Raw genomic sequence first — 21,958 nt, forward strand, 5'->3', positions numbered from 1 at the left:
GATCGCCAGCGATGATAAAGTTCCCGCTCCTCCGGGTGAGTTTGATGATGTCTTTCCGGAGGGCCACTGACAACCTGTGCCTGATGTTGGTTTGCTTGGGGCAGTAGGCCGCGATGATGGTGATTGGACCAAGTGATGTGCTCACCTCCACTCCGATGGCTTCAATTATTTTCAGCTGGAAGTTTGGTAGCAGCCGGCAACTGATGTTCCGTCTTGCAGCGATGGCCACTCCTCCACCTCCAGAGCAGGTGCGATCAAGTCTGACGAGCCGGAAGTCGGGAAGGAATACGTTCAGTTCGGGCTTCAGATGCGTCTCGGTGAAGATAGCAATGTCGACCCCCTTGGTGTTGAGGAAATCGAGTAGCTCTCTATGCTTGTTCGTCAGTGAGCAAGCGTTCCAATTTGCAATTTTTATAGCTTCACGGTCCATACTTGGGGACGAGTGACAAGGCAGCATGAAGCTGTTCAGATCGAGTATTGCAGGTGCGCATGATGATGATGACCTCCGCCACGAGCGTCACAAGTTCCTCCGAAGTGAACGGAGAATCGTCGACAGATTCACCTGAGATAGCACCAGCGTATGATAAACCAGGGGCGGTGGATGAACCTGGAATTGGCTGGGCCGCAGCAGCAGCGAGACGATGCTGAACTGTCCGACTGTTGGGAACCATTTGGATACTCGCAGGATTGGCTTGTTGGTTGTTGAGCGGAAGCGGGGCTAGGTTCGGAACATGTCGACGGAGCTGGAGAGCTGGGTACTGGACTTCCGTGAGTACAGGAGGCGAACGATGATCACGGAGGCGACCGAGCTGGTTGTTGATTGTGGCCTTCCGACGGATATTAATGAACTCCACTCGCTTGGGACACCCGCGATTGGAGGCTTGGTGGTTTCCACCGCAGTTGACACACGTTAGCTCGATGTCATCGACTTGCTCACAGGACGCAGTTGAGTGAGTTCCAGCACATTTGCCGCAGTTTGTCTTCCTGTTGCAGTTTTTAGTGCCATGGTCATATGAGAGGCAGTTCATACACTGCGTTACATCACGATGTTGGGTTTTTTTTATGCTCCCAACTGATGATGACCTGAAACAGGTCCCGGATTTTGGATCAAGACTGGAGATCCCTTCAAGAAATGCACCAGGAACAACTGATCACGGAAGCTGGTGTTGTAGTTCGGACGCCGGTTCATCGGGTACACTACCTCAGGCTTGAGCCCGAACCGCACCAGCTCGGATTTCACCGCAGTCACCTCGAATGACGGTAATCCACGCAAAACCGCCTTCAGTGGCTTGCTCGATGGCAGATCATGCGTGAAGAAGTCCACGTTGTTGTTCTTCAGGAAACTTCCTTGTACTCCTCCAGGCTGGAGCACATTATTTTGGTACCGATGCTGCAAAGCTTGAAGCGAGGCAGCAGCTTGTGTTTTGCCAGTTCAGCACCCAGCTTGGCAACATCCTTCACCGGCGTGAAAAGCGGGGGAATCCACTCTCGTCTTGCAATGGGAACGGCGTCACCATCGCCATTTTCTTCCGGGAGTACTGCATACTGGTTGGCTTGCAGTACTCGTTATCCGGCGTCATCCTGCGACGCGCTGGGCTTGATTAGCACCTTCTTTGAAGGGCCCGCTTCTGACTCATTGGCACGTTTACGCACCATTTGTTTCATGTTTGCAAGTTCAAGTAAACTTGCCAGAACGCGAGAAGGTGGCGACACTTCTACGGCACAACGCGACAGCACAAAACGAAACAAAATTGAATCGAGAACTCGAGCGAAAATACCTACTGATCAGCTCGACAGTCGAGCAAAGAAAATGAACTGTATGAGACTGTAATTCTATTTATGCTTTTAGATTAGCTTTGAAAGTCCATCCTACTTGGAAAATTATGCCATAGAACGGTTTATAAAATCCCAGATTTTTTGCTGATGGGGGCGAGCATAATTTTCCTTTTCTTCTTCTTCATTCCTTTATTTAACGTCGGTCTCTGTTCCGCAATCTAGTGCCAATCCCCGACGGACATCGATTGCCATCCATTGACGGCAATCGAATGTGCAGGAAGGCAGCTTCCACACCTGCGTAGGATATCGCACCCATTCAACAGACATGGGCCTGGACCAACGGCTTTACTTCCCTTCCGAAGGAAGACGTGACCAGAGATTTTTATGACTCAGAAAAATCCCACCGACCTCGACTGGGATTGAACCCAGACCCATTGGGGTGTGAGAAAGCAGTCACGCTTACCACTACACCACCGGCGCCGGCTGCATAATTCTCCAAGTAGGATGCTTATCTCTTAGCATAAATAGAGGTACCGTAAATTTTTTTTTCAGTGCTAGGTTCTGAAATCCAACAGTAAGCGTTCAACAGGGCCTACTTGTAATGTTCGATTCTCTTCATCGATATTTTTCTGTTTACATTGCTACAGTTAAGCGAAACAATTCAAGCTGAACATTGCATTAGGTCCTAAGTAACACTGAAAACATTCTCTTCGTCGACTTTCTCCTTGTATCCACTCGGTCCAGGTTTTTTTCAGCACACATATCGATAAACGAAGTTTTTATATCTAATACGATCTATCTAATACGATAAACACAACAAGAAAGAGTTTTGTGCTCAACTTATTAACGGAAGAGAAAGTCGACGAAGAGAATCAATCAATGCTACTTAGGACCTAATGCAATTTTCAGCTTGAATATTATCTGAAATTTGTTCAATTCAGTGCTGTAACAGGTTGTATTGGTTATCAAAAGCAACAACAAACGCACCGAGAAATGTTAATCCAAGCGAGTTATAAACATAAGAGAAAATCGATCACGGTTACGTCCTTATGTATGCTCACTGTCGAATTTGTAATCTGTGATAGATATGGAAGTCACTTTTTTCCCACCACAGAAGCGCCCCGTGTTCTTATGACAAATTTTACATGTGCGTCTACAAAACGCGAACGAAATCTTAAAAAAAAAGCAATATTTAGTAATTTTTTTTTTGCTCAATCGGTAGAGAAAAGATGTAACGAGAACTTATTGGAGGGATTTTTGCCTAATCGAGATCATCCCGATCAACAAACTACGAAATGTTGCATAACTTTGGTGCAAAATTGTGCACTCCGTTTTTGTGTGTGAATTCTTTTTTTTAGAGTTTTGAAGTTGAATCGCTGAGGAAACCTCATTTCTGATCAATTTCAGTACCACATAAAAATTTCAAGAGCACAAATATCAGCTCTCACGAAACTTATAACAAAGAAACTGGAACTTCACGTTTGCTACAGTGCAGTACACAAGGAGTTTCAATTTCATGCGTAAAGTCACAACCATCCAAGATTTGTGTCCTAGAAATCTTGAAGTGCTAGGGAATATCAACCATCATGACGGTCATTGCTGGACGCTTCAATGAGTCACCTGAAGAAAGCCTTAGGTGGCGGCCAGCGTAGACGCGACGTGATGCGACTCACGCAAGAAATAATAATAAATAGTAAGATTCCTTTGAATTGGTCGCGTCGCATCGCGAATCGTGTCTACCCTGGCCGCCACCTTACTCATATCTGATTGTAATTTAGGAACCAAATGTAATAGATTATGTATTCGCATTTTTATGCGGTCCTGAATTCAACCAAGTTTTTGCTAAGTAGGACATCCAAAATATGTGCAGGGTGCGTGACGAATTTTTGCAGTAAATTTCAAATAGTAATTTCTCATGCTTGTGCATCATGATTTAGATACATAGCTTATACTGTTAGGTGTAAGATTTAAACAAACAATGTGGAGTAAACGTTAAGATGTCGAAACAAGAGAGCAATCTGTCAGCCATTGTCGCTTTGTTGCGCGCCGGAGTATGCATGAAAGAAATAATTCGGTCGGTAAATGTGTCTGAAAGAACAGTGTATAATATTAAAAAAGGCTTGGGAAAGTGATAAGACGGAGCACCTGCTCATACTGCTAATAAAGCACAGAAATGGCTTACGGAAAATATTTCGTAAATTTGGGAGGAAGAAATTTGGCCCCCAAGCAGTCCCGATATCAATCCGTTGGATTATTTTGTATAGGGCGTCGTCCAACGGGATACCAATAGAACCCCTCACACCACACTTAAGTCGCTAAAAGCTAAAATCAAGGCAGTGATGACATCTATGGATCGAAACATTTTAAAGCGTGCATACTGCAGTTTCCGGAAGCGTCTAACTACAGTCGTCGAAAGGGAAGGCAATTTTTTTGAATAAATTTACTTACAACTTCCATATGTTGCGAAAGAAAATAAATCGCACAAAATTCATTGCTAGAATAACTAACTGGTGTATTTTTTCTCAAATATGCCATTTACTGCAAAAATTCGTCACGCACCCTGTACATAGGACCAAAATCATTGGTTACTTCTACTGTATTTTAAATCAATATCTAGAAAAATGCACGACAATTTCACTACAAAGCTTAACGTAGTCTACGTTAACCATGCGGTCGTGTCTTGTACACAACCCCACCAAATTTTTGACGTAGAACTTCGTCTTTGTCGACTATACTTGAGTACAAATCAAAAAATATGTGTGGTGAAAGAGTGTTAGGTTATGAACGCTTGTAGCTTTGTCATTTATAGATAAAATTTAAATCCAAATACGCCAATCGATAGGATATTACTTTACAAATCTGCTGAAATAAATATTTTTCCAATTTTCAATTGAAAATATTTTGAAAAATGAGCAAGTGATGATTTATTACTGTTTTCATGAAATAAACGTTATCCCCAAACACAGTCGTCAAAATAGAGTACCACTTGGTTACACATCGTTCTGCTTGAACCAGAAAATATCTAAAACAGCACTGTATACGTATGAATTTGCACAATAGTCACTGCACTGTGTGTTTTTCGTAATTTCACAATTTTACGCAATCAAACAAACAAAATTGATAAAAACTGCTTTTCAAATCTCTAGGTGAACGAATTAGAACACCAAGAAAACCACTAAGACTCCACTACTTTGCTAGCGAAAATAAAAGTATCAGTGAACATGCGTTACAAGATGTATTACCTCTAACAATTAATTCAAATCTAAAAAAATAAAAAAATAAGCTGAAACCTAATAAAAAATAAATAAATAAATTCAAAAACTGAAACCTTTTTTGGCACTTAAAGTTTCCAAAAAGATTAAATAAGCCGAAGAAAATTGACTGATGATTGGTTTTCTCTTTTGTGAAAATAGAATAAAGTTTAAATGCATTAGCGAATCCATAAAGGAACACCATGTAAACCATCGCGGAAAAGATACGAAATATAACAAAGTAAAACAACTTATGTGGTGATGATACAGCAGGTTTTATGCTCGCCGAGGTTATCTTGAACACAAAAGTGATTGATTGAAAATGATTAATTTTGGCGGGGAATGAAATCTGTTTGCGCAATACTCAAACATCACAGTAATTAGCATATGCACAAAAAAAGGTGACCCTCCCAGCAAAACGTATGACACCAATAAAGCCATTCACCTCCCCTTGTTTATAGGGTGTCAGCAGTTTAAAAAAAAATATGTTGATGACGACGACAATAACCGAAGACTAAGCCACCGTGCAAATACCAGATAGAGCTGGCACACAACAATCCACCTTCTCTCATATCTACTGGAAGGAACGTTCGATGGTGCCTGCCATTCGATAGGGCTCTGTCAGGAAGGCATCAATGTTCAGAAAACTGCGAAACGGTTGTCGATCACTTCCATCCATCCGTCCATCCATCCACATCCAGGTTGTTGGTACCGCACCTACCCAGACAGAAGGGACAAACATCAGCGACGATGACGACGACGCCGACAACGACGACGACGGTGTCGTGTGACTTGTGCGGATAAATGACAATTTAATAGCACCTCGAAATTTGCATACACATCGCTTATATTGTTTCTGGCTGTTGTTTCGATGCTGCTGCTGCTCGTTTGTTGGCAATTTTATTAAATTTTAGATACGTGCGATGGGTGCCTGACAAACGGTACAGAGAATCGGACTTTTGAGCGCGCGGTGGGTCCCGGAAAATCACACCGTGTCACACCGAAAAGGGCAGAGATTTTTCCCTCCCGATATGAACGTGTGGTGTGCTCGTTCTGGATCATACCCGAAACACGCACACGTTGTCGTGTGCACCAGGACAGGTTCGCTCGAGATTTTCCAAAACTGATGCCACTCGGTGGATGGTGTGCGCTGACGAAAATGATAGTGGAAAAAAGTGCCCTAATGGCAGATTGAAGCAATTGTATTCAATTTTGTTATCGCTCCCCGACCACACCTACTTGCTGACTGCACTCGCTGCACTGGCTGGTTGCTCTTCACTGAGTTAGCCGTCCGAGTTGGTTTGTTGCAGTCGTTGTTGCGTTTTTGGGTGGAAAATTCTTTATCCTTTGTGGGATTTGATTCTTCAGAACGACCCATAAGCGGTTCATTGTTTCCGCTTCTCTATTGACCTTTCGATGCGGTAGTGCAATAGATTTTTTTTTTTTTTTAATAATTCGTTTATTTTTCCAGGCTCATTTGCTGTAGCTTTGCGGAGCCGATATTCATTGTTTAGATAACAAAATTACTTAAAACTAACGTTAGTAAAGCGGGGGCCGATTACTCGCGGCTATCTCGAGGTTAGGGGTAACAAATTGTAACAAATGGATGGCAGGGTAGGGATTGTGAACACAAGGTTTGGAGAGCAATGTGCTCTTGATCTCGAACTAGGCGACACTCTGATGAAAAAGACAAACATGGGGGTACACCGATGGGTAGCTAACAACTTGGGAAAACACAAGATGACACTAACTTCTAAATCCTCAAATCTATCCGTTTTAAAAACACATAAATTAAATTCAAATAGTCAAGGTCTCGGGTCGCCAAGACATCTCTAACGGGTATCGCGGGTTGTTTTCCTCGGGCCCTGAGGGATGTGGATAACTCAGATCTGGCAACACGGTGTAAGGTACACGACCAAACAACATGCTCGATATCGTGATAACCACTGCCACACGCACATAAATTGCTGCCTGAGAGCCCAATTCGATAGAAGTGCGAGTCTAACGAGCAGTGATTGGACATAAGCCTTGATATAACGCGTATAAAGTCGCGGCTCATGTCCAACCCTTTGAACCATGGTTTGTTCGACACCTGTGGGAGAATAGAATGTAACCATCTTCCCAATTCACCATCATTCCATTTTTGTTGCCAACTGATGAGGACTTGCTGACGAGCAATGGAGAAAAATTCGTTGAAGGCGATTTGTCGCTCAAAAATATCGCCTTCCATAGCGCCCACCTTAGCCAATGAGTCCGCTTTCTCATTACCCGGAATTGAGCAATGAGATGGGACCCAAGCTAAGGTGATAGTATAGGAGCAGTTAGATAAAGCACTCAGTTTAGATCGTATTTCAGGCAGGAAATACGAGGAGTGCTTCATCGGCCTCATTGAACGAATAGCCTCCAATGAGCTAAGACTATCCGTAAAAATGAAATAATGGTCAGAAGGTAGTGAGGCAATTCGCTCTACTGCGTAAAATATAGCTGCGAGTTCCGCAACGTATACGGAGCATGGTTTCTGCAGTTTATAGGAGGCGCTATGAAATTGATTAAATACACCAAATCCAGTGGAAGCATTTATGGTTGACCCATCTGTGAAAAATCTTTTATCGTTACTTACATGGTGGTACTTGATTGCAAAAATTGAGGGAACAACCATCGACCGATGGTGATCTGGTATTCCATGGATTTCTTGCATCATGGTCAGATCAAAATTTACAGAGGAACTATAGAAGGCTTGGAAGCAATCACGATTGGAGATTAATGAAGAAGGACCAACCTCCAGCGTCATGTACTCATAGTACAAACTCATGAATCTTGTTTGAGGATTTTGGTCGAGCAGCTTCTCAAAGTGTTCTATTACCAAAGGATTCAATACTTCACAACGGATAAGGAACCGGAAAGACAGCTCAGCGAAACGATCTGTCAGTGGGAGAACACCCGCGAGTACTTCGAGGCTCATCGTATGCGTCGAGTGCATACAGCCAAGCGCGATTCGGAGGCAACGGTATTGAACTCGTTGCAGCTTCAAGATATGTGTTTTCGCCGCGGATTGAAAGCAGAAGCTACCGTACTCTAGAACCGACAAGATGGTTGTTCGATACAACCTGATAAGATCTTCCGGGTGTGCTCCCCACCAAGTTCCGGTAATTGTACGAAGAAAATTGATTCTTTGTTGGCATTTTTGTTTTAGATACGCAATATGTTTTCCCCATGTGCATTTGGAATCGAACCAGACACCTAAATACTTGAAAGATATACTTTGAGTGATTGTTCTACCCTTTAGTTGAAGCTGTAACTGTGCAGGATGATGCTTCCTAGAAAAAACAACCAACTCAGTTTTCTCCGGAGAGAATTCGATACCCAGCTTCATAGCCCAAGTAGACAAATTGTCTAAGGTATCTTGCAATGGTCCTTGCAGGTCCGGTGCACTTGGCCCTATAACGGACACAACGCCGTCATCTGCAAGCTGCCTTAGCGAGCAATTTTCATCAAGACAACCATCAATGTCTTTAACGTAAAAATTATAAAGAAGGGGGCTTAAACATGAGCCCTGGGGGAGACCCATGTAACTAATTCGTGAAGTTGTTGAGTTTCCATGAGAAAAGCTCATATATTTCTCAGACAACAAGTTGCTCAAATAGTTGTTCATAATTGGTGAAAGCCCACTATCGTGGAGTTTATCCGAAAGGACATCGATACAAACAGAATCAAAAGCCCCCTTAATGTCCAAGAAAACTGAACCCATTTGCTGTTTTTGCGCATAGGCCAGTTGAATTTCAGTTGAAAGCAACGCAAGACAGTCGCTCGTTCCTTTGCCTCTCCGAAATCCAAATTGCGTATCTGAAAGTAAACCATTCGACTCGACCCATTTGTCTAGACGAAAAAGAATCATTTTCTCCAACAATTTCCGTATACAGGACAGCATCGCGATGGGACGGTACGAGTTATAATCCGACGCGGGTTTACCGGGTTTTCGAATGGCGATAACTCTTACTTGCCTCCAATCATCCGGAACAATGTTGTGCTCCAGAAATTGATTGAATAAGTTCAACAAGCGTCTCTTCGCGACGTCTGGGAGATTTTTAAGCAAGTTGAACTTGATTCTATCCATTCCTGGAGCTGAGTTGTTACATGAGAGGAGAGCAAGTGAGAATTCCACCATCGAAAACGGAGAATCTATTTCGTTACTACCCGACGGACTATCACGAACGTTGGTTTGAACCGACACCGAATCCGGGCAAACTTTCCGCGCGAAGCTGAATATCCAACTGTCTGAGTACTCCTTGTCTTCGTTGACCGGTGATGACGCGTTGCGCATTCTCCTGCCGACATTCCAGAGTGTTCTCATGGAAGTCTCTCTCGACAAACCATCGACGAACCGACGCCAGTAACCGCGTTTTTTGGCTTTAATCAAGCTCTTAAAAGTTTTCTCGAGGTCGGTGTACCGCTCGAAATCCTCGACCTTACCGTGTTTGCGGAAACGTTTAAACGCGGCGGACTTCTCGCTGTTCGCGTCGGTGCAATCCTTATCCCACCACGGAGTGAGAGGTCGTTTGCGAACGAAAACACCCGGAACGCGTTTCGTCTGTGCTTGAAGAGCGCAGTCAACGATAAGTCGCGATAAAAAGGAGTACTCATCCAGCGGAGGGAGTATCTCAACCGAATCAGTACCACCGAGAACCGCGGACGCAAATTTTTGCCAGTCGATGTTTTTCGTGAGGTCGTACGCGATGTCAACCGAGCGAGTGGAAGATGAACCATTGGTAATAGAAATTTTGATTGGCAAGTGGTCACTACCGTAGGGATCTTGAATTACTTTCCACGAGCAATCCAACGATAGTGAACTCGAATAGTGCAATAGATAACGGATAAGATATGCGTTTTGTAATCATTCGATGTTGCTTTTTCAACACTTGATAGAATCAAAACTTCATATTGAAAACCACCCGATCATCATACCAGGGACCAAAACCAGCAGGTCATCAACCGTCGCACAATCTTCACAGTCTTAACAAAAGAAAAACCCCCAAAGCAAATTGAAACTACCCACAGCGTTTTATTGCCTCAGTTGCAAATTTACTGACGGAAAACTTGTCAATCCCTTCATGGAACCACAGTGAAAAAAAAAAACTTAAACCCCTTTCATCCAATTTAGAAAAACGACGCAATAAAATAATCTCCACCCTCTTTTTCCTCTAAAGTATCCAATTTCATGTGTGCGGATACGTACCTACATACATATATATGTATATGCGAGCATGATTTGATTTGTATCATTGATTTCCACCCTCGAAAAGTCGTTCTCCGTAACGACGACGTAACGGTGTGATATCCGTTGCGATTTCCTATTTTTCGCTTCTCATTTTCAAGATCCACACCTCCAAGGAATTGGATCGATTTCATGAAGGATCCGAAGGAGTCATTGTTCGATGTGCGAAAGATAAAACTTGACTATAAAACTGCGGTAGCATAATTGAGAATAAGGAAACTCGACAGTGAGATTGGAGATAGTTAAATTTGGAACACAGAACGACTAACATTGTTAAATAGAAACCAAGAAAATTTGTGATGTCTATGCTATCAAAGACATCACAAATTTTCTTGGTTTCTATTTAACAATGTTCAAATATCGAATGAACATAAGCAAAGTAAATTACTTTCGAAATGAAGTGTTACATTTTACTAACAGCACGCAAACAACTCTCATCCATCGGAGCTACTTTTGCCCATTCATTACCATAATTGACAGAACGCGGAACTAGCAAACAACATCGATAAACGTCCTGTCATTCGCTCAATTTCCAACGCACACGAAAAACGATGACAAATCAATCATTAACCATTATCCACTCGCCGGGCATGGTTCTAATCTGTTGACTTCCCGGATTGGATCCACGCTTATTAATTAGTTCCATGAGTAAACACGCACAAACACACACACGCACACCTCGCACTAGCAGCACCACCACCCTGCTCTCCGGATGATTCATCAGAAAAGTTTTCCGTTTTTTCCGCTCATTTGCGAAAAAGTTACATTCCCGAACAATTCTTATCACCTGAGATTTGTCCGGCGACAGTGGCCGAGTTCGGGTGACACTTAGCTGACGTAGGAAAAGTTTTCGATTTCTTTATTACCGCCTCGATAAGGCAGCCGGACACTCTTCCGCTCGTTCTAGCCAGTCCCGAAGGCGAACGGAAACAATCTGATGAAGCGATTTTCTTCTTCGTCCCGGAGAGAAGTTTCATAAATTATTGCCTATGCTATACCGCTATTCGACCGACCGTTTGGTTGGACTTCCAATCATCCTATCGGTTGGTTTTCCCGAAATCGAAGCACTTCTCTCCCTTAGGATTTCGACGACGACTACGACGATGGGAGTCATCACACATCGCATTCCATAAAGATAACGATAAACACATAAATTACCCTTCGGTTATCAGATCAAATAGGACCGTTACCGGGGATTGATCCATGTGCGTGGCGGGTATGTTAAAATTGAGGGAAATAACGTGTGATGTTGCATTGGGAGATGCAAACATGAGGCAACTAACAGTCAGCCTCAGAAGGTGTCATCAATGATGATCATCAAAAAGTAGGAATGAGTCAATGAAAATAACCACCCACAACTTCTGAAGCTTTTTCCAGCATAAACACATGAAATACATCAACAACAAGTATTTCGAAGTTTGCTCCGATTCATTATCTTAATGCACTCACCTTTTATTCAAGAAACATCTCATTTTGTTGGGTAGATATATGATTTTCAATAACATCGAATTTATTTTTGGCTTAGCACTACGACACACACAAAATCATCACAATAAAAAAAAAATCCCAGCCCCAAATTGAACACTGCTTATTTTACTTACTTCCAGAAGGGATACAGTATTTGAATTTTCTTCACTACATCTGCACATATATTTACTTTCACAATCTAATAAGTTAAACCCGATTTATAATGAAAATTAGCTGAAAAACTGTATTTTTAATCACGATTTTCCGGTAAACAACGAAAGATCACAACAAGACTAACACATGCGCACAGTATGAATGTATTCGTTAAGCTACGCATCCCATGTTTTATCCTAGCAGCAATCATTGGCCAATGTTGCCAAAACAGTTTCATGAAACTATTACATAAGATTCAGTAAAATAAATTCTATGATTGATAGAAGCATCTTTGTGCGTAGCAACTCAATTATTTTCTATTCAGGAATATTTTATTTATTGAAAAGATAAAATCATTGCCCTAGACGACACTTTTCTATCGAAATTTTGTTTTAATAAAATAACATATTTTCTCTTTTGGGTAAAACGACTAACCAAAATATCATATGTTCGACCATATGATTATGCTGATGTTTACAAACAAACAACACAGTGTAGCTGTGCGTGACTTCCGTATAATATACCTAGTCAATATTCGAACGATGCCGCGGAAAACGAAAGCACAAATAGCTGCACATAAACGAGAAGCAATTAAGAAAATCATAAGAGCTGGTGATACAGTGAAAAGTGATAGTGAAGACAAGGAGTTACCCGTGCGTGTCTTACCCGAAGACAGAGAAAATGAATACCAGTTTTTGGACTTCTGCTCAGTTTGCTCGTCCGAGACAGATTCCGGATCGGAAATCGGTAAAGTTTTCTTGGAACCCAGTGAAGTGCTAAGCCGTGAAGATGTGTGGCCGTCGTTTAGTGAAAGTAGTACATCTGCGCTCAGAAATATCTCCCTATCACTGGGAGATGTTGAAAGAATCGACAACCTAGATGAAACGACCACGTTTGAAGAAGAAATTTCAAATTTTCAGGGCTTCACTCCATCAACAACGATACAACATGTAGTGTCCAGAGGTAATTCTAAAATAGTTACGGATTTACTTAATAAAAAACAAAACAATTGTTGTTTGACAATGCATTCAGAACCAGTACAAGATTTGCCACTAGTTTTTGATGATGATTTCTTTGCGCAAGTACATAAAACAAGCCTTCCACATGTGTCACCAAACCTAGCATTTTCCACAGGTAATACTATATTCATTTTTTTTTTGAAGATTGAAATCATTAGATCATACAGCGATTCTTACAGCGCCAGTCGATATTCTTGAACCCGTTTTATTAAGCGATTCTTTTGATCACGAAACACTTACTATTTCGCTTCCACATGTTGAAACTCCTTCACCAATGTCACCAGTTCTAGCGTTTGCAACAGGTAAAACAAAAATATGTGGATATTTAAAAAAAAATTAACCATATACGTTGCTTAAGATCACAATATGATTCTTCCAGAGATAGTCAAAGCTCCTTCTAATGATTTTCAATACGCTTCCATCGCCGATAGCCGTATACAGTTTTCTGCTAAGGTATGTGTATATTTTACTGTTATTATAATTATTTCATGGTATTTATATTATGGTGTTTTGTCACTTCTGAGTCAACGTTATTACATTTATTGTTACTATAATCATTAATTAAAAGCATCATTATATACACAGTGAATCTAAAAATTGTCCGTACAGCAATATGCGAAATTTTTTTAAACACTCACTTGAAAAATATAGATTTCTGAAGTAAGACTTCCAACTAATTATTTATTACTTTCTCAAAGAGACATATCATCTGTAAAGGCTAGGCTTACTAGTAACTCGTAAGAACTAAACAATTTTTATGAATCGATCTCAAACGTAACAAAAATCGACTGGATCCCTGAATTGGACTGGTTGATTCAGTGAGATTCATTCTATCCGCAAACTTTTTAAATACTAGCTTGATAAGCAGAGTTTATATGTAGTTTGAGCCATTTTAGTAAAACGCACATATTGCCATTTTTTTCATAGTAAACGTATTTTAACCAGTTTGTGGAATGTACACACTTAGTTTTTTCTACCGAGCTCGGCTGTGCAAATCTCGGTAAAAATAAGTTTCACTGATATCTCAGAAAAAGTGACATTTGATTGTTGAGTCTAGGATAATGCTTAGCTGAATCTCAGCAAACAAATTAAATGTTTGCTGAGATGTCAGTAAAACTTTTTTGCCGAGATTTGCACAGCCGAGCTCGGTAGAAAAAACTTAGTGTGTACATTACATTTTCATGTTGTAAATCAATCAGTAAAACGTTTGAGCATTTTTTGTAAAACGCTTCTTTTTGGAGTATCATATTTGAGGGGGTTAGAAGGAAAGGGGTGCAAGTGACTTTGATCGATTCTCTTCATCTTCATCTTTCGTTAATAATTCAGCTGCAAACACATTCCTTGATTCGTGTGCCATTCTGGATGCTAGATGAGAACGTCCTTTATCAAACTATGTGGCAGAAATAGCGCAAAATCTGTTTATAAAGCTGTGGATATAAAAAGAGAATGTCGATGAAGAGAATCGATCAAAGTCACTTACACCCCTTTCCATCCATCTCCCTCATTTAAAAATTTAATTTCCTCAAGTACTCCAAATATGCTGAAACTTTGCTCATTGACATTCCTGACACAGTTCTTTTATATGCTTCAAGTTTTACTAAAACCCGTACCCGTTTAGTAAAACAAAAGTTTAAACACTAATAAGCGTGTTTTCACTTACTAAAAAGTGTGATAAAACTGCAAGTTTACGTCTAATCGTCTTGGTATCTTGGGTGCACTTATTCCTTATGATGCAAGCAATAAGTGCTCCGACGACATCAAAACGATTTGACGGAAACGTGCACTTTTATCACACTTTTTGCATTTTTGGGACAGTCCAGTTTCAGATGCAATCAGCAATATATACTTTTGTTCGATCTGGGTTTTCACTCTGTGAACAAAAGAATAGAACCTCTTTTCACACATTAGTTTTGGATTGTGAACAGAACTTAACCCGCTTATACCGGCATCGTAGAAGGTTGCTGTATTGAGAAAAATTGTTTGGGTGACTGATCAAACTTCATACTGATTCTGTATATCAAGCTCAAAATTATATCAATGTTTTGGATACTTGGCCAACCAGCAGCCAAGCTTTAATACATTTTAATCAACATCTGGAACAGTCATAGGTCTTTGAATAGATTGAAAAAAAAAAAATACATGGTTATTTATTATGACATTCATAATGTTTATATTTGTTTTGAAAAAGGAAGGTTTGTTGATTTTTGTTTAGACAGTTGCTTAACCATTGCAAAATATGTTTATGGGTTTGGCTTAGCAATCTTTAGAAGAAAAACAGCAGTATGCATTTCGGTCCTTATGTGACGATTTTAAAAGATTTAAAATTCAAATTCTTTGATATGGTCCATTGATTCTCTTCAAAAGACAGCAGAGTCAAACCTGAAAACATATAGACAGAATACAATTTTACTTGGCTCTGTACAGTTTATTCGATTAAGTCTGTACAAACGGTACAAATAAATCAATTCATAAAATTAAAGAATACAATTTTGACATAAAAATTTAGGGAGATGCCGCATGTGATACTACACACTTTACTCCGATTATAAAGAAAAGAAAGTTTGATACTACCAGAGACACCAACACATCAGTACCAAACCATCCGGAAATCGTTGCTATCGACACTCATCAATACTCCTGAGATTCCAACAATAATTGGAAAAATATAGAAGGTCGTAGAATCATCGAATGGAACTATGTAACGAAATGTTTGGTGCGTGCTCAAGCTGACCATTCAAAAATGTGTCGTGGAGTATTATGCATGCATCAAGAATATTATAAGTCCATGATTTCGACGATGTGGTTCAAATGTGATGAATGTGGAACTTTGTTCAAATTGAGAACTGAAGAACCATCAGAGCGACCAAAATTGAGAAAATGTATTGTTTGGGCTACTTTGTGTTCCGGTGGCACTTATACACATACGAAGCAGTTATTCAGTTTTTGTGATTTGCCATTCATGCCCCTCAAAACATTTGCCCTCGACGAAATGGAAATGGATACTACTCTTGAAAAATCATGTGATGATTCGGTCAACAAAGCCATCAAAGAGGAGAAAGCTGCATATTTTGCAGATTTGAAATCTGATGAAATGATCGTTCAAATTGATCAACCAGCAAAAATCAAGGCTTCATTAGATGGCAGTTGGGCTACTCGAAGTTACGGGACAAGGTATAGTTCAGCCTCAGGTTGTGGCGTCATTGTGGGAGAAAAAACAGGAAAAATCATCCATGTGGGTTGTCGCAACAAAAGATGTTCTATATGTACCAGAAACTCACGGATCAATCAACAAAATACCCACAAATGTTATCGAAACTATACTGGGTCATCCGGAGGGATGGAACCTGATATTATGATCAAGGGATTCCAAGAGTTGGATCAAAAAGGCTTGTGGGTGACCACATTAGTAACCGATGGTGATTCTACAACCGTTGCACGAATTAAAAATTCAGTCAGATATGGACCATCGAGCATCAATTATGCTGCAATCATGCATGCAAAAATATGGAAAAAAAACCTTCGTGACGTGAGTTTTATTATAGAATCGATATCAGACGATAACAATATATCACTGTTATTTTTAATAAATAGATAAAATATCCCAAGGATGTAGCAGATGTGGTAGCTGCAAACAGTGCTCGTATCGCACGTGGAGTTAGAGCTGCAATTACACATTGCGCAAACGTTACGAATGGTTCCGATGTTGAAGGGCTTCGTCATAACATAAGGAATGTGCCTGCGCATGTGTTCGGTGATCATCAAAAATGCAGGGATTATTTTTGTTCAAAAATCACCAATCCCGATGACTGTCATGTGGAATTGTTGCAGAAGTATGGAGTACTCTCTAAAATACAAGGTGTAGTGGATATGGTTGCCGCCAAAGCCGAGTTTTTGAATCACAACAAAACCAGCAATATGTAAGTATAAATTCTTCAATGTAAAAAAAACGCTATTAAACTTGTCTCTATACATAGACAACAAAGATAAGGCCATTGTGTATCAAATGAAAATCGCATGAAAATTGTATGTAGATCGTATATTTTTTGTTTAATAAATTGCCTTAGTTCCTCCATTACTGGCTCACCCACCCTATATAAAGAAGTCATACATGCAGAACAGTTACAAAAAAAAAAAACATTTTGAAGAATCATCTAGCTCAAAATCAAAATAGCTTAAATAAATACAAATAATCAAACACACACACATTTTCTTGCAGCGCTGAAAACGTCTTTAGTCGCTTATGCAAGTATAATGCTGGCAAGCGGCTGAACTTCATCAGTAGAGGTTCGTATCAACGAAGAGTGTTGATTACCGCTCTTCAACACAATGAAGGGTATTCATGGCATGATGTATATATGCGTGAATTTACCGGATGTAACCCATCTAAATTCATTAAAGAATTAGCAGCAGAACAAGAACGCTTAAAAATAGCTACGATCAGGTCAAAAAGTCGCCCAGAATTCAACAGGAAACGTGTACAAGTTTATCCTATGGAACTTGACTACGGTGAAAATGCCGTAACGATTGCTACACGAGTTATCGATTTGGAGCATGAAAAGCCTAAAGTAATGCAGAAGTACATTGTAGGTTATAAATTCATAATCATAAATAACTTCAAGTAAAGTTTTTTTTTTCTACAGCTAACTGAAGAATCATCTCAAAAACTTATGAGGAATCTAAGTGTCCCAGAAATGGAGGAATATGCGAAGGGACGAATTTTGACCAAATACGTTGCAGATGTTGTGGGATCTACTAAGAAAACACTGCCACACAAGTGTGACAGTATTCTTTTAACAACCAATACATGGAATTTTATAAAACAAAACAGGTCCATAATCGCTCCAATCAGTCAGTTGATAAATGACAAATTTCAGTACAGCCTCAGTGGCCGCAAAATGTTTATTGACAAATGTCATACTTTTATTTGTTGCATTCCTGATGGTAATTTATCAACATAAAATACACTTGAGTCCTTACTTTCACTGATATCAACATTTAACAAAATATATTTTCAGGCGTTTCCGCAGACGGGAAAACTATTTTAATAATAAAAAAAAAATGCGATAAAGGGCTCTGTTCGTGACAGTTCGGTTAAGATGGGATGTAAGATTTCTGGCGAAAGTGTCACATTGGATAAAAAAAAACTCATTGTGAAGTACAGATATCGCTACATGCATCTGCCGCAACGAATGCTGTAGTATGCTTCGTCAACAGTAACAATATTAATGACCAAGTTGTTAAGGAGGTATCGTTTGAGGCAGCCTACTTCCAGGAGAAAGTTGAAGATAAATTAATGGATTTCTTCGAAAATATGTTCCTTAAAAAAATAATAGAAAATGAGGTTGTAATTAAAAGCTAGTGCATTGACAAACAGAACATTAAAAAATAAAAATGTACACAAACCATAAAGATTGAATATCCAGATTCAGTGACATTTTTTTTTCATTGGGGTCGTTTCACCATTTGATCGTCAGATCACAAGTCGTTTTTCGTACTTGGGTATTTTATTGTATTCTTACTATTACCATAAATAAATTGGCATAATGGATTGCATCATTCGAGTACTTTTGGGACGACCTCCTGAGATTTTAAGAAAATATACTAAATATACTAAGCAGCATGATTTCAATACTACCCATCTATCAAATCTCATACAATACTGGTCTTCTTCTTATTATTATAATTATTCTTCTTATTCTCTTTCCTTTATTTAACGTCGCACAGTGGGGTATTTATTAATTCTATCTGGCCAAAAATATTTAACCACTCTAACTTGTCACATACATCTTATTATTCAAGGATAATAATATTTTTTGTAAAAAAGGGCGTAGTCATGATTTGGAGGGGGAGGGGGTCATGTTATAATGATGATTCGAGTTCAGAACATTGTTGCTAACAGTTTTTTTTTTTTTTTTTTTTTTATTATAGTCACTTTAACACTCTTGGGTCATTCGTGACTTGTCCGGGGGTGAGATATGAACTCGTGACTTTGGCGTGAGAGGTATGAATGTTAACCACTACGCCGGGGTCGCCCCCCGAAGTTGCTAACAGTAGGAAAGTGCGCGCGCTCGGGATATCGTTGTATTTGGTGGTTTTTCGCGGTTTTTTCGTTCTGAAAACGCTACCAGCAACAAGTGACTAGTGATTACTAGTGTCTAACACTAAAGTCCGATCTTAATCGGCGAAGATTTTAATGAAATAAGTGCGACTAAAGTGCCTCTGCCACCAGCAATAGTGACAACAACGGCGCGCCATCGCATCGTTCTACCGGTGTGTAGGGTGGCCCATTGTGGTTTCGCTGCTGTGTGACCCGAGTACCAAGGGGTATTCAAGTGCGAACAAACCGATTTTTTCGGTTTTCGGTGAAAAGTTTTTTCACTGAATAGGAAGTTTTCGGTGAAAAGTTTTTTGTCGAAGGGCGAAGTGAGGTTGTTGATGCACGTTGCAGGAGCGTAAGGTAGGAAAGTTCTTTGTTTTCTTTTTCTATTTTACCGTCTCTGGGGTAAACAACGGGTGACCGTTGTTACTTTTTCAAACATTTCCAACGTTTGCGGTGCCTAATAGCGAGAAAGTGGTAGGGTAGGGTAGAGTGACTATGATGGCCGCTAGTAGCGGCGACGCGGGAGGGTCAAGACATCAATGGACAGGTTTAGGAGCCATATCGTCGAGTGAATTTGGAGCGTTGACGTACCTGCAGTTGACAAGTAAGAACGAGAATACCCCTCTGCCGGATCCCTTCATTGTGGGGAAGTCGGTTGAGAGTGCTGCTAATGGACCTATTGAAGGAGCTTCGACTGAAGCGCAAGGAACCCGGTACACGCTTAAGGTCAGAAACCCGGCCCAAGTTGACAAGTTGCTGAAGCTGACTACCGTTATGGATGAAACGGAGGTGGTTGTTCAGTTGCATCCGAATCTGCATCCGAAAAAGCCGTTGTGTCGTATCGTGTTTCGAGGCGATCCGTATGGAGGAGAAGGATGTCCTGCGTGGTCTCATCAGCCAAGGGGTCATCCGTGTCCAACGGATTACTCGAAGGGAGAACGGTAGGCCGGTGAATACGTCCGCCTTGATCCTAACATTCAACAGGTGCAACTACCCGTCGCAAGTCAAAATTGGTGTACTTCGAGTCTCTACCCGTCCATATTATCCGAATCCTCTTCTTTGTTACGGTTGCGTTCGCTATGGTCATCCTCGTGCACGTTGTCCTGGCCCGAAACGATGCCTGAATTGCTCTGCCAAGCATGAGCTGTCGGAGGGTGCAGAATGTGAAGCTGCTGCTCACTGCATCAACTGCGGTGGACCCCATCGTCCGAATAATCGACAATGTCCGGTCTACAAGAAGGAGGTGGATGTTATCCGGATGAAGGTGGATAAGAACCTGACGTACCCCGAAGCCCGCAAGCGAATTGAATCAGGGTTATAGAATTACGCCGCAGTTGCAGCCCAGAAGACTGCCGACCGCAAGAAGCTGGAGGAACTCGAAAAGAAGATGCAGGAGAAGGATAACCAAATAACGCAGCTGCTTGACGCGATGAAGAAAAAGGACGAGAAAATCGATAAGCTGTTGGCCCACATCAGGATGATGACCACACGTCAAACTCAACAGTCGCAATCGAAGCAGAACACATCAATGCCGTCACCGCCTGCCCCGATTCAACGAAACCAATCCGCCGGAAGGAAGCCTGCTGAGTCTCAGGTAGCCGAAACATCAATGCAGCTCAGGACCAGATCGCCAGCGTCAACGGACCCCCGTGACAGCAAGAAGAAGAAAAGGCACAACAGAAGTAACAACAGCTCACTTGGACGTCAAAGTCCACCGTTGAAGAAACCCGCAGAAGAAGAAGGTACAGCCGATCAGGACTCCATAGAAATCGATGAGGTGTTTGAGATCGAAGAAACGCCCCCTAACCAGCATCTTCGATAAGGAAAACTCCTCCGTACGTTTAACACCGACCAGCAATTCATACCTGACAAGCGAACCGGACAGCAACAACGATCGACTTGAAGGGAGGGAAAGTGTAGTACCTCCTTCACTCTCACTGGAGAGAGCGCAGCAGGCCGAAGGACCCGTCCGGGACGTCTTACCCCAACCCGTTGATGGAAAATCTCCCTCTGCGGTCGATTATCAAGCGATAGAACAATATGCCACTTACCCTACCATAATACCACCTCGGGTAAACCACAACAATCGAAAATTCGCCAGCCAATACAAGCGCTTTTGATAACCCTGTCTCACAACAACGTTTGGATAACAATGATGACCTACGCACGAATACTGACAGCGAAGGTAATCGGTTTGGAAGTGAGGAAAGTGAAGTACTCCTCCCAACGCAAGTACAGCAGGCTGAAGGAACCATCCGGGACGTCTTTCTCCACCCCGTTGATGGTGAATTCACCGCTGTAGCCGATGGAAACTACGACACAACCACGACACTGGACACTTGGGATAGACGGCAGGGGGAAGGTGTATCCCTTCTTTGCCCTGGCCGCCGCCCTACACGAGCAACCAAAATCAACAGCATACCGTCACTCTCTTCACTCCGAGCTCTTCCATGGATTTCAACGCCTGACAGCACCGTAGCAAGCAACGATACTACACAAAGTCTTTCCCCAGTGTCGGCTGTTGCCGGCAATTTGGGAAGAAATCGTGTAGCAGTTTCGGCAACGGCTGACACTGTGGGGCAAGACGTCCCACAGGTCAGTCCCATCACGATACAACCGCGAAAAGGTACTGCCGTGCCCAATATCTTTACAGATCATGTTACATCCCCACCAGAGCTAAATCCCGGAGAAATTCCTTCAAGTACTCGTCGAGCAAATATTACACAAAGTGCTTCCCCAGTGCCGGCTGTTGTCGGTATTGGAAAAACTAGTGTAATGGTTTCGACGGCAGCCGGCACTGTGGGGCCAAGCGTCCCACAGGCAAGTTCTGAATCGATAGAGTTACCAGCACCGATTACTGCGGCACCTTGCACTTTTACAGGCGACCCGCCACCGACACGAAGACCATCACTGTCCTCAT

This window comes from Ochlerotatus camptorhynchus, unplaced genomic scaffold (genome assembly GCF_037179485.1).
Source record: "Ochlerotatus camptorhynchus isolate MF236.1 unplaced genomic scaffold, CSIRO-AGI_Acam_v1.1 ptg000626l, whole genome shotgun sequence".
Lineage (NCBI taxonomy): Eukaryota > Metazoa > Arthropoda > Insecta > Diptera > Culicidae > Ochlerotatus > Ochlerotatus camptorhynchus.